General features: G+C 46.7%; 1 protein-coding gene across 2 annotated transcripts in view; it reads left to right on the forward strand.

Moving 5' to 3' along the window:
- ECA3 (endoplasmic reticulum-type calcium-transporting ATPase 3) overlaps window positions 1–13813 on the forward strand; it is a 204977-nt gene that overhangs the window by 19260 nt on the left and 171904 nt on the right. The gene's annotated exons all lie outside the window — the stretch shown is intronic.

Genomic DNA, 13813 nt, shown 5'->3' on the forward strand with positions numbered 1-13813 from the left:
AAGGATGCCAAGAATGAAGACACGGACGCTTGTGATGATGGAAACAAGAAGAAAAGGAAGAACTAGGAGAAGCGCTTCTATTGTGACATGCCTAGACACTTTGCTAAAGATTGCAGAAAGAAGAAGGCTGACCATGTTGGAAAGGTCACCTTCCCATCTATAAGCCCCCATATGAGGTGAGCGTGGGGGAGGGAGACCTAGGGCAGGACATGCCCAGAGGAAAGAACATGGAGAGGGGGTTGCCACATGGGCAGTACCTCACAGGAAAAGAAAGAAAGGGGCTGCCACATGGACAGCATCATGGCTGTCATGTGGGCAGTGTAGAAACACGTGGGATAGAATAGATGCATCTTGGAGGAGGAGTGAGAGCACAAGATGTAACCAAAAATGTTGTTCTCTATTGATTGTGAGAGAGGTGACTCTCTCTTATACAAATGGGGAGAAGGTGGCCTAGATCAAAGGCACCTTCCCTACATCAGTGGCAATCAGCCCCTACATCAGTGGGACTGGCCTAAATCAAAGGAACCTCCCATGTGGGGGCCTTTGGCTTACATCATCACTTAGGTCACACACTAGACACATCATAGCACTAGATGTGCCTCTACAACACACACACACACACGTGACTCCCCTAGATGCACACATGCACCATAGAGCAAGCCCTTGATCACACTTATCCCAACATACCCCCCCTCAAGGGTTTGCCTCTTGCAATGTCAAGGATACATCTAGTCTCATAGTTTCTCATGCCATCTCATGGTGGTCAAGGATAAATCTATGGCTAGGATCTCATGCTAGCAAGGGTTCCCAAGGGTGTGAGGTTCACAAAAATGGGATAGACAAAACACATATCACATGGCCTACATCATATGGTGACCAGAGGTGATTTACAAAAGACAAAACATATGACATTCTTTTTGGAGTACTACTCCAGGCAGAGAACCTCAAAATTTGACCAAGTGATGATAAACAAAAATTCAAAAGACAAAGTGCTCAAAAAGCATAGTCTTTATTTTCTACCACCAAGTTTGATTCTTCATTTGCTGATGGAGTTCTTCCTACAGCCAGATTTGCTTTGTTGTTGAAGTAGCCCTTCTTCACAAGAAACACTTCATTCTCTTTGGAGTTGTTCTTCTTCATGGAATAACACATTTCCAATTGTAGCTAAAGGAACTTAATAAGCAAGATATATTTGAAGCATTTCCCTTGTGCACCAAATACTGTGTGAAGATGATCCCAAGCTTCATGTGAAGTTTCAAAGCCACAATGTGGTGAATGTATGAGTCACTTAATCCCAAAGCAATGGTAGCAAGAGCCTTCTTATCTTTGATCAACCAATTAGCTTCTTCTTTTGTAGGCTTCTTTTCCTTTCCATTCACAACATTCCATATCCCCTTTTTCATAAGCACAAACTTAGCTTTTGTTTGCCAAGTATGGAAACTAGTTCCATCAAACTTCTCTACTTGCTCGGGCTTAGTCATGTTTACAATTCAAGTACTCATAAATCATGGTCAAAGAGAATCACATAGTCATCATTCTAAATGCAAAGTATAAGGACACTTATGAGCTCCATGACTGAGTTCTACTACTCAAGTACAATCAAAACAATGAAAGTTTGCAGTAAATAATGGAAGCCCCAAACTTATGGTGATTGCTCAACACCCTTTGACCAAAATATGAAGAATTCTACCAGCAGAGACCAAGGTGGATTGGAGGGTGCAATTCAGACACATAAAACATGAACTGAGGGGGCTTTTAAAGTAGAAATAACACTAGTATACCAGACCAGAGCTACCAGCAAGAAGAGGCACAATGTTGTGCCAGGTCGCCATATAGAAGCTTAGCAAAATCGACTGGTCTTTTGTCTGTTTCTCCTCAAATGCTTAACCAAATGAGCTCAAACTTCATCAGCAGCTTGCTTGTAGTGTCGCCCAACTCGTGCTCAGAGGAATTTGGAAATGAGTGAACATAGAGGCGGAATTACGCGATACATCGGCGGACTATTTTCTTGTTGGCACAGGCGATGGAGGCACAATTTTGCGACAAGCTTCGAGCTGAAGGTGCGCCCTACAGAGATTTTTCTACAGCACAAAGGGCTTGGAGAATGGTGAAATGACGAGGGAGAACAAGCTCTCACAAATTTGGGGACGAAATGGTGAAGATGGTAGAAGCTTGAAAAAGTCTAAGAATTCCTACTAGGGAGCATCTAATGCTAGGCTAAGCTAGATCTAGAACCTAAAGCTCTGATACCAAATGTAGAAACACGTGGGATAGAATAGATGCATCTTGGAGGAGGAGTGAGAGCACAATATGTAACCAAAAATGTTGTTCTCTATTGATTGTGAGAGAGGTGACTCTCTCTTATAGAAATGGGGAGAAGGTGGCCTAGATCAAAGGCACCTTCCCTACATTAGTGGCAATCAGCCCCTACATCAGTGGGACTGGCCTAAATCAAAGGAACCTCCCATGTGGGGGCCTTTGGCTTACATCATCACTTAGGTAACACACTAGACACATCATAGCACTAGATGTGCCTCTACAACACACACACACACACACATGTGACTCCCACTCCCCTAGATGCACACATGCACCATAGAGCAAGCCCTTGATCACACTTATCCCAACAGGCAGCACATCTAGAGAAGTACTTGGAGCCATCGGGGAGTATGGATCAGCACCATGGATGAGGCGACTGGCAGAAGCAGGTCCAGGAGCAGATCAGTGGTGATTTGGAGCTCTAGACAGAGGCGAGGAGTGGCTGAATGATGGCGACATGTGGTTCCTGGGCAATTCTATCAGTCTTCCGCTGTGCGTACCCTGTGTTGGGTGATTTCTAACAGACGAAGCAAAGAAGGGGGACCAGTTAGACATGGCATTTGCCAATGTGGTAATCGAGGAACTCTTCTTAGTGAGATGCCATGTCCCGTTGAGATGGAATATGTAGACCTAGGGTGACGGTGTTCATAGAAGACATTGAATAGTGGTGCATAGATTCAGACTCTGTGGTGGACGATTGAGAATGTTGCTCAGTCATGGATTTGAGGACTAGTCCAATACCACCTTCAGAGATGGCAGAGCACACCTAGAGATGGACCTTGATGAGCAAGAGTGAGCATAGCTATAGGATTACACCTAGAGCTCACTAGAGTGAGCATAGCTATAGGATTACACACATGCACAAAGGATCATGGTACTTATGGGAGGTACCTTCTTGCTTCGATGGCAAGCATCACGAGATTGAAATTCCAGGGTATTTGATTTCATTATGTTTTTCTAGAGGTTTCAGTAGAGATTGCTTTGGGACCAGTGTTTGTACATGTGCTCTGAATTCAATGGACGGTGGAGGATGAAAGCCTTGTATACAGATAGAGAGGGATCTCTCATTAATGAAGCTTTCGACACTTGCTGCAAGATTGTCCATGAGATTAGCGACACAGATTTCGACAAGTTCGAGTTGCTGATCGATGGATGTGATCAGGAGGCTTCTCCAAAGAGGCCCAGTTGCATGATGCTGGAAGGATAAGATGACGATCTTGTCAAAACCTTCATGGTGACGACAAAGGATCTTGAAATTTATTCAAAGAAAGATCAGTGGCTGATAGACTCGGCTGGAGGGATTCCTACGAGTGGGTGATAGACTCACTCTAGAGTTGGCTGGAGGGATTCCTACCAGGGTGGACTAGCCACCAAGATCTCATTTTGGAGGAATCAAGGACCAGGATGTAGATGGCACCGATTGTATGTCGGGTTCTAACAGACCCAGGATCGTCGGTGCCTTGCAGGGTCTGGTTGGTTCCTATCTTTTGAGGGGGACGATTGGATAAATCTGTCGGTGCATTGGGATACTGAAGACATTGGAGTGTTTGTGACTTGGACAGAAGTTGTACCAGTGTTTTAGAGTGGATCCACTCGTTCATGAACAAGTGGATCCAGTTGTTCGTGAACGATGCGGAGAAGTTCTTGGAGATACTGGAGGTGCAGGATTCAGGACCAGATAAAGAAGATATCCTTAGGCGCTTCTACAAAGGTGCTTATGGAGCAGTTCTATAACAGAGTTGGTGTTGGGCCAGAGTGTCATTGAGAGGGGTGTTGGAGATATAGGGTCAATGCCTCACCTGTGATCCTGGATGACACCTCAGCATGCGTGTGGGTAGATGAACCTATGGGGAAGGATTGAGGCTGCCATGTGGGCAGCAACATGGCTGCCACAGGGGCAGCAGATCATATCTTTGTTAGGGTTTATCTGGGGGAGACCACTGAGCCATGGCCGACTGTCTGCCTACAATTAAGGCAGACTTTGGGCCTGGAAAGACCCAGGCATGAGGCCATCCATAAGGCCTTGGGACTGGTGCAGGGCCAGCAGAACAGCAACATACAGTGGGGGGATGAGGCCATTCATAGGACTGGATCCAGCAGGCAAGACAGCAGACCAAGTTGGCTGTCTGCAACAGATGCACAGATGAACAGCAACATACAGTGGGGGGATGAGGCCATTCATAGGACTGGATCCAGTAGGCAAGACAGCAGACCAAGTTGGCTGTCTGCAATAGATGCAGAGCAGATCAGGTGGGGCCACCAGCAGCAGATGCAGTTGGGACAGAAGACCTTCCAAGTTGGCAGTAGTTACAGACTTAGTCGACTGACGGACTGGTCGCCCAGATGAGGGCCTATATAAGGGCCTCTTCGGAGGCATTTGAGGCATTCAAAGGTGCAAGAGCTGAGCATCCTCTGGACACTCCAGCCTGCAGACCAGCATCCCAGCTGGAGAGCATTATGCGGGAAAGGAAGGCAGGAGTAACCTTAGGAATCTACATAAGCAGTACCACATACATAGAGTGTCCTTGCAGGGCAGACATCCAGACGTCTGCCACACACCTAGGTGCAGACCTACTCACAGTAGCAGAGCATAAGGGTACAGCAAGGGAGCTTTGTCTGCAGTACACCAACGGAACATATCTTTGCAGGACTGCTTATCCTTGAGCAGCTACTGAAGCCTATTACAGAGGTGGGTGGCAGAAGAGGATGAGTTTCCTTCAGCTGGTGCAGCAAAACAAAGCCTTGTTTTGCTACCTTACCTCAGGGAGGGTTGTTGGTACATGTGTTGGCAAGTTTTTGTACTTTAGATTTATCTGTATATTGCCAGTGTCTTGGCTGCCCCTTGCTTCCCTGCAGAACCTTAGCAATTATTAGTTCCTAGGTTAATTAACCGGGCTAGTTTGTTTTGGCTAGGCTAGATTAGCTGGTTGGTAAGGTTTAGTTACCTTGGGTCAAGTTAGTTAGTTGGGGTTGGGTTAGGTCAACCTAACGAGAGCTAGGCTAAGTCATTGTTAGGTTAGGTTAGACTAACTACCTGTCCTGACTGTCTTAGAGGTCTTTAGGTCAATGGACTAACTGTCCTAGGTGACTTAGGGACCCACCACAAAAAGAAAAGAAAAGAGGAGCCTTTTTTACGTCCCCTTTCGAAGGCCTTCCACAGCCCCATTTGGGCTCATTCAGGCACTGTTTCGAAGCCTCTTCAATGACCTTCCTCCCAAGCTTCTCCATCAGCACTCTCCATCTTCTCCATCAGCATTTTCAGTGATTCTCAGCTGCTCATTACAATCGGATAACCGGAGTCAGTTTTCAAAATGGGAAAAGGGGAGAAAGACAAAGATAAAATCAAGAAAGAAGACAAAAACCAGCAGATACAATTAAAGCTCGAGGATGTGAATAAGCGCTTCAACGGGAGTAGACTCGGAGTGGATAGCAAAGCAATTCATAAGACAGGATCTTCAGCTTCAGCTCCAGCCTCAGCCCTGGCTACATCTACAGTCATACCCACTCCAGATACTTCTTCAGCTTTAGGTATACCCATGACAACAGGTCCGACATCGACTTCCTCCCCCTCTCCCACGACAAAGGGGTTGACACCGATCTCCTCCCTCTCTCCTTCTCTCGCTACAGTTACAGTGTCTTCCCTCTCCCCTAGGATAGGAGGGTTGTCACAGATTCCATCTCCCTTCCTCTCCCGTTACAACCCTCTCACCGCTTATGACACCTACTTCGGATGTGTCATACATTGCTCCGCATTATGCCTCGACCTTTCTCTCCCTCCCGTGCTGAGTCAGCCTGCGCTCCCACACCCCGTTGGGATCACCTCATCCATGCCACTGTCATCTCCATATCATACCCAGTTCACTCAGTCACCGCCCAGCCTCCGGCCTCATCCTCATACTTTTATGCCGCAGCCCTTCCAGTTTCAGCTAGGACATGGACGAGCTGACCCACGTGAGACCTGGGACACCTTGCTGATGGAGGTACACAGTATCCATGAGCGCGAGATGGAGCTGACACGCTTCGTACAGGAGCAAGTCCGCTTTACCTAGGAGCAGAGCCGCGTCATACAGGAGCAGGCTCGTGCCATTCGGGAGCAGGCTGATCTCATTCATGGACTTACATAAGATATCTCGCAGCTCTGGCAGGAGGTCACTATGCATAGTCCCAGGTAGCACTCCAGTTGTTGAGGCATAGATTGCGAGCATGCAATTTGTAATTGAGGAGACTTCTAGATGGGTTGACGTGGCCAAATAGGAACCTACAAGGGCAATCATTTCGGCTACCCTCATGGAGCAACAGTAGAGAGCCAGTAAGGCTCTCAACATCAGAGTCCGTGGGATCCCACGCACTAAGGCTACACTGATGGCAGATGCGACGGCCTTCGTGGTCACGACATGGGTGTAGTTGAGCACATGATTGAGAGGGCATGGCGGGTAGGGGGAGACCCAAACCGAGAGCAGCCCGTGATCATACGGTTCCATGGCTCTAAGGCACGACTTTCGGCTTTATGACGCAAGTTAGTCCTGCGAGATAAGCCAGCGATCTCCATGGATGAGGACCTCACCTTCCTACAGGTGGAGGAGAGGTGCTTCCTATTGCAATAGTGGGGTCAGGTGGAAAGTGGGCAGTAGTCGAGATGGACGACTTCTTACAGGCCCCCGTTGGGCATTGGCCTCCCCTCTCGCATAGGGAGGCGGGTCTATGAGACTCAAATCTCCGAGACCCTATCTTGCACCATTTGGAACTATAATGGTACCTTATGGTCACAACCAGGGAACTTCTCGGAATGCTATACAGGCCGTGACATAGTCTTCTACATTGAGACACATCAGAGTCCAGAGTGCCCACTACCAGTAGTCAGCTGATACACATGCGAGTCATCCTACAGAGATGAGACTAGGGACACAGGGGGAGTACGAGGGAGGTCTTTACAGATCCACTCTTTTAGGGACCATTTTAGTAGAGCAAAGAGATGCACATTCCAGGTTTCTTTGGATCCAGATCTGACACATTAACAACCGGGATTTGTTTGTTGCAGTATGCTACTTCCCTCCTGAGACCTCCCACTTTGCTAGAGATATTCGAGCTGAGGCTGAGACATCTCCATTTGCAGCTCTTTATCAATCTATTGTTGACATCTCGAGCCGCGAAGAAGTCCTAGTTGGGGCCTTCAATGCGAGGACAGGCGCCCGGGCGTCAAGTACCACTCCTCGACTTCAGGGATGATTCCATTCTATTGCCAGGCATTGATCTTGAGTGAGCAGATATGCTACGGGTTTCAGCTGACAGACGAGGTCACATCTTATGGGCAGGCCCTATTGGATCTTGGCAGGATGCATGATCTTATTGTTTATAATGGTCTTGATAGATGGCCTGTCTCAGGTGGTCTCACAGGCTTTCCACATGGGGGAGGCTCTAGTGTTGTTGATTACATCATGGGATCCCTTGCCTTCACATCTCACATCACAGATTTTACTGTGGCACCTCTTCCCCTAGGAGCTGATCATACCTACTTATTCTTTAGTATTTGCACTCCCTGTTGCACAGCACCTTCCATCCCACTGATTTCTTACTTCACCTATCATGACATACGCTTTGACCGTGATCACTCACCTATTTACTCGGGTTGTCTGTACATACTTCTCGCTTATATTGACTTCATACTCCTATTAGAGGACCGCGCTGCCTTGATCACCCGCTCACTACACGAGACTGCCCTTCATGCTTTTCCTCACACCAATCGCTTGACCCGCCCACCACCACCCGGGACCGTACTTGTAATAGCTGGTATGATGATGAGAGCAAGGCTTTACGTCGTCAGCTCAGATTCAAAACTAAAAACAATCTTTCGAGCGAATTAGAGACGCTACATGAGTATCGTCGACTGGTACGTAGAAAGAAACTAGATTTTGTTTGTTGGAACGAGGATCCCAAATCAGCCAGTCCTTGACCTCTCACATATGCCACACCCCACATCCTGCACCCTCTTCACCAAGGGAGGAGTGAAGGATGCCATAATGAAACTTCATAATGGCCGAGTGAAGGATCATGAGGGGCTATGCACTGAGTTCATTGCATATGGGATTAACCTCGTAGCCCCGATCTTAGCAAAGCTCTTTAATGAAGCTATTTGTTTGGGGTTTTCACGCATCTGGATCATTAACACTATTTCACCCATCCACAAGGCATGGGATCCCATGAGCCTGGAGAATTACAGGACCATTATGATTGAACATGTCATGTCCAAGATTTATGCATCAGTGCTTGATTTTGATTGATGGCAGTTCTCAAGGATATGGGGGAAACAGTAGCAGGCAGTATGCATAGCAAATCACAGTCTAATCAGAGAAACACAGTGGTTGTAGAAAAGGGGATAGAACATTAGTTGCGGTAGCCAAAAATTGATGCAGATCTAGTTACCCTCCTTTAAGTGCAAGGGAGCAACCACGAGAGTAGTAGACGAACTTCATGAGCTTGAATGTAACAAGGTCTCAAGGTGATTACCCGTGCTCTGATACCAAATCAAGGAACCAGGGAGCAATCACATGATGGAAACAGATATGGGGCACATAACAACTTGATGTGATTGATGGATAACCTGAAGTACAATGCCCATTTTATAGGCTGGAAAGCCTCATCTTTTGACATCACAGGTGAGATCACTAGCCTCCACCTCACACACCTAACTCACCTAACTCTAGGGGGTGGCACTAATTGCTCACCTACTAGACACATTCACACCCACACAACTGTAGGACACCCTAGGACTCTAGGAGACCCTCCCACTTGACTTCATGTTCTATGTCCACGATCTTTAAAGAAAAAGTGATATATTCCATTCAAAACAAATCATACAACAGGTGGGAGAGAAAGTACTCTATCCCTAGCCTCAACAATGTGGCTAAAAAGCCATGGAGGTGGTCTAAAATGTCCACGATCTGAAATCTCTCTCAGGCAGCAGCACGAAGGCAGAAATTGCAGATTTGTTCTTTCAGTTCGTGGGTTCACTCTTGCGGTCTAGATCTTGCTACAACCAAATTGAAGCCTCAGGCATGTAAAATTTGAGTACAAACATATGTGATTAGCCCAATTATTTGGGGATTTTGCTCGATTTATCAAAATTAATTCAGATTGAGGTCATCTACTCACAATGTACTATATGCAAAGGATATGACTCCTTAGTGATTTGTTCCATCAAGACATAATCAATTTCACCGTCTTCCCAGAGTTAAAAGTTGCTAAAGATAAGCATTATATTGTCACATAGACCCTCATCCCAACTCTTTTATGAATTTCACCACCTGCCAATAAGAGATCCAAGATGTGGAGTTCATCCTTATATTTTCAAGCAAAGTTTGTTCATAAGCCACTTGATGGTATAACTTCATGTCACTTATTTGATTCACTTTTATACATATGTCAATAGACCAACATGTGTCTAGGATCACACATGTATTGAGGTAACTATTTAGACTCGAACTAGAAATTGAAAGATATCATGGAATACTTATTGCCACAAGTCATCAATGTGCATATACCATATCCACATAACTTCTTTGGAACCATGCTCAAACTTCAGCCTCTGAGTTGGCATGGGAGCCGTGTCTAGTTCAGACATTGCACAAATTAGCAGACTCCGTCATTGTCATGTTTTGTTCTTGGTTCCATTCCTAACTGTCCCTCACCTTTCCTTCTGGGGGAGTGTTAGAACATGACTCAAGTGTGAGGATGTCCTACAATTGTGTGGGTGTGAATGTGTCTAGTAGGTGAGCAATTAGGGCCACCTCCTAGAGTTAGGTGAGTTAGGTGTGTGAGGTGGAGGCTAGTGATCTCACCTGTGATGTTAGAAGATGAGGCTTTCCAACCTATAAAATGGGCATTGTACTTCATGTTATCAATCAATCACATCAAGTTGTTATGTGCCCCATATCTGTTTCCATCATGTGATTGCTCCCTGGTTCCTTCATTTACGAGAGAGTCTTAGGCACTATTGGGGTAAAAAAAGGGTGTCCTTTATCACCTATCCTGTTTGGCCTCTACATTGACGAGCTCGAGACAATGATGTAGACACAGGGAGGGATGAATGCTCTCTTGCTGGCACACTGATTTTGATATTGCTGTATGCAGATGACGTGGCACTTTTTTCTTCCTCAGCAGAGGGGCTCCAAAGACACCTTGACGCACTATAGTTTTTTTGTGAGTCTCATGATTTGAAGGTCAACCTTGGTAAAACCAAGATTATGATGTTCAATACATCTCGAGCCGAGATGCACCAAGAGTAGTTCACGTTTGGTGGGTCACTTGTTGAGATAGTTTCATCATACACGTATCTTGGGGTTGTCTTCTCCGGACCCATCTTCACTATGAGACTCGCAATGCAGGCCCGCCTGGGTAGGGGATACGCTTCATTGGCCAGACTAGAGAGGCAGTGTTTCCACTTGCACTTTCAGGATCCACGGACCAAGGGGCTGCTTTTTGACTCCTTGGTCCGCCCAGTGGGGATGTATGGCAGCCCTTGTTGGGGGCCAGACTTGTCGGATATAGAGTGGGCTCATGTGGAGCGGCGACAGGTTCTCATGCTATCGCGGATGATTTGCGATAAGCCGTCCGTTTCTCACCAGATCATTCAGGTTGAGTTTGGGTCATTCCTACATTTCAGGTCATCACGTATCTGTACTGAGTCAGGGAGTACGGGGATTACACTTCTGGGTGCAGCAGACTACCTTGGCTAGCTTTGTCCTCCTCTATGGCACGTTCGACAGGGGGGGACCAGAGATGCTGGTATGCACGCACACAGAGATGGTTTGAGCGACTAGGGTTCCACATGGATAGACTCCCTCCCTTTTAGTACAGTATGGACGCTCCTTTTTCTCCCCTCCTGTCACACGAGGTCAACCAGGTAATCCGTGAGGATCTCTTACAGCTACACACATTGTGGACCTGGTTGGGACCAAGCAAACTCCCAGTGGGGATTACACTTCTGGGTGCAGCAGACTACCTTGGCTAGCATTGTCCTCCTCTATGGCACTTTTGGCAAGGGGGGACCAGAGATGCCGGTATGCACGCACTTAGAGATGGTTTGAGTGACTAGGGTTCCATATGGATAGACTTCCTCCCTTTAAGTACAGTATGGACGCTCCTTTTTGTCCCCTCCTGTCACACGAGGTCAAACATGTAATCTGTGAGGATCTCTTACAGCTACACACATTGTGGACCTGGTTGGGACCAAGCGAACTCCGAGTGAAGCTCAGCTTCTACAAAGATCACTACTTGCCCATCACAAAGGAGGGTTTCATTGGCCCACCAGGATACACGCAGATCCACTTACCCCACTCACGGAGAATCTCTATCAGGCGGTTCTGGATCTCTTCACATAGACTTTGCATCGAGAGTGGCAGAGCAGAGGGCCTACTCAGGGGAGGCGCATATGCACATTATGTGACATGCAGGAGATTTGAGACGGAGGAGCACTTCATCTTTAGGTGCCCTGTTTACAATGAGATCTGAGGGCGTTTCTACTGCCTCTTCAAAGATAGCTTTGGGGTTTTGTCCCGATTCCTCTCCTACCAAAGATGTTTGGCGGGCTTTATCCATGAGGTAGTCAGGCATCGCGAGAGGATACTTCAATCACGGAGATAGGAGCAGACTTCTTCCTTGGCAGATCCCTCTCAGAGCTCTATTACAGAGTTCTTCCTGCCAGATCACATGGACCCCCACGAGACAAGGCCTCGACATGGTCGTGACCCAGAGCCAATGACCCGACAGCTCAGACAGAGGATTGACACGCAGATTACACTTGGGGATATCCCCTCTCTGTTCATAGTCAGAGTCCGGCCGACAGGGGTTACTGGGGTTACTGTGGCCCTTGTTAGGCGCAAAGCTATGACAGGAGACATCATAGGGCCGCACCCGTGAGCAGCTGACAACACTCTATCGCTGATTTCATGCCTCCATTGCCTCATCCACCCTGATGTCCTGATGATGATGATGATGATGACGACGACGACGATGATGAGATTGATATGTCGTCGACCACTGACACGACTATGTTGTACTTAGTACTATCATTTTGCATTTTTGCATTCTGCATTGGTGTGGATGCTCGTTTAGTAGCTCCACCCTCACAACTCGTTTTGTACCAGGTTTTTCACAGTCTCATAGACCCATCGGTCTTCCGAAGACTTTAATAAACTTTCTTTCTTTTATATCTGAGTTGCCTCTTACATCTAAGTAAGCTAATGTATTTGAGTTGTGGTATCTTGTGATCTTGGGGTGAATCTTCTGCTGCGTAGGAGTGTTGGCCTCAAGCAACCAACCTCCCTCTACTTTTCTAACACCCATCTGGGGCATTGTCAGGCAGTTCAGCCTGCAGCAGGATCATTCAGCACAGCTGGTCCTACTGAGGTGCAAAGGAGGGTGGATAGGTGGACTCAAGCTTAGAACTACTGAAATCTTTGGAGGCATGTGGTAAACAGGAAGAGTCCCTACAGCAGAGGGTACAACATACGGAGCTGTTTGTGGTGCCCTATATCAATACCTTGTCCTTTTGGCTGTACATCTGAGTTTGTCTTCTTCCAGATTTGGATTGTCTGTATTACTACTATGCACAAGATATTGAATTGTGATTTGTTAGCGCATTGTGTGATTCCTGGCCATAGTCTCTGCTGTGGAAGTGTTGGCTACAGCAAGCAGCCTCCATCTGTTGTTCTAACGAAAACCTCTCGATGGACTGGCTTACTAGGTCATCTAGTGCTACCCCAACCATACAATCAAAATACCCTCTAGCTTTCAAGCCCCTGCCAACAGGATGCTTTATGCCATTCCACTAGCACCTATAAAAAGACAAAGTCTGCTAGATGAGGGGAGATGTATGCAGGGATATGCAGAGGGGCCAGCGCAGGGGATGATGGAAGACTGCACATTCCTACTCATAAGAATCTCTAGAACTGAGTTTTTCTGATCTTATTGTGAAAGATCAGTTAAGTACCAATGGCCCTAAGTACGGTGAAGCTTCAAAAGATCTCAAGATAGAGTGAATAAGGCGACATTGCAAAGCAATTATAGTAGAGTTGGTGGCTACACTTGGAAATAGACTGGGGAAACACTAAATGTGGGCATCTCATGCGTTAGGCAACTTGATGGGGAAACACTATGAATACGGGCATCTCATGTGTTAGTCAACTTGGTGGAGATACTAACATTTCTGCTAATGACCTAAAAAAAAAGCAGTTGGAGGCTCCCATAAACCAAAAGAGAGACTATGCTACTCATCAGCCATGATGGTATGCTTGAACCTGGGGCATTCCTGAGTTGGCTATAGAGTTGAATGAGCATATCATGCTGGACCAATAGGCATTAGGATGAAAGACCTGATAATGACTTGTGGACATTTCTTCCTGTTTTAGAGAGGGACACCCTTTTCAATATATTCCTCATAATACTGAGATGGGGGAAGGCTGATGATAGAAGGCCAGACAATTTATGATGCTCAAAA

Source organism: Dipteris shenzhenensis, chromosome 9, assembly GCF_047967505.1.
Source record: "Dipteris shenzhenensis isolate YYH24624 ecotype China chromosome 9, Dip_SZ_1.0, whole genome shotgun sequence".
Lineage (NCBI taxonomy): Eukaryota > Viridiplantae > Streptophyta > Polypodiopsida > Gleicheniales > Dipteridaceae > Dipteris > Dipteris shenzhenensis.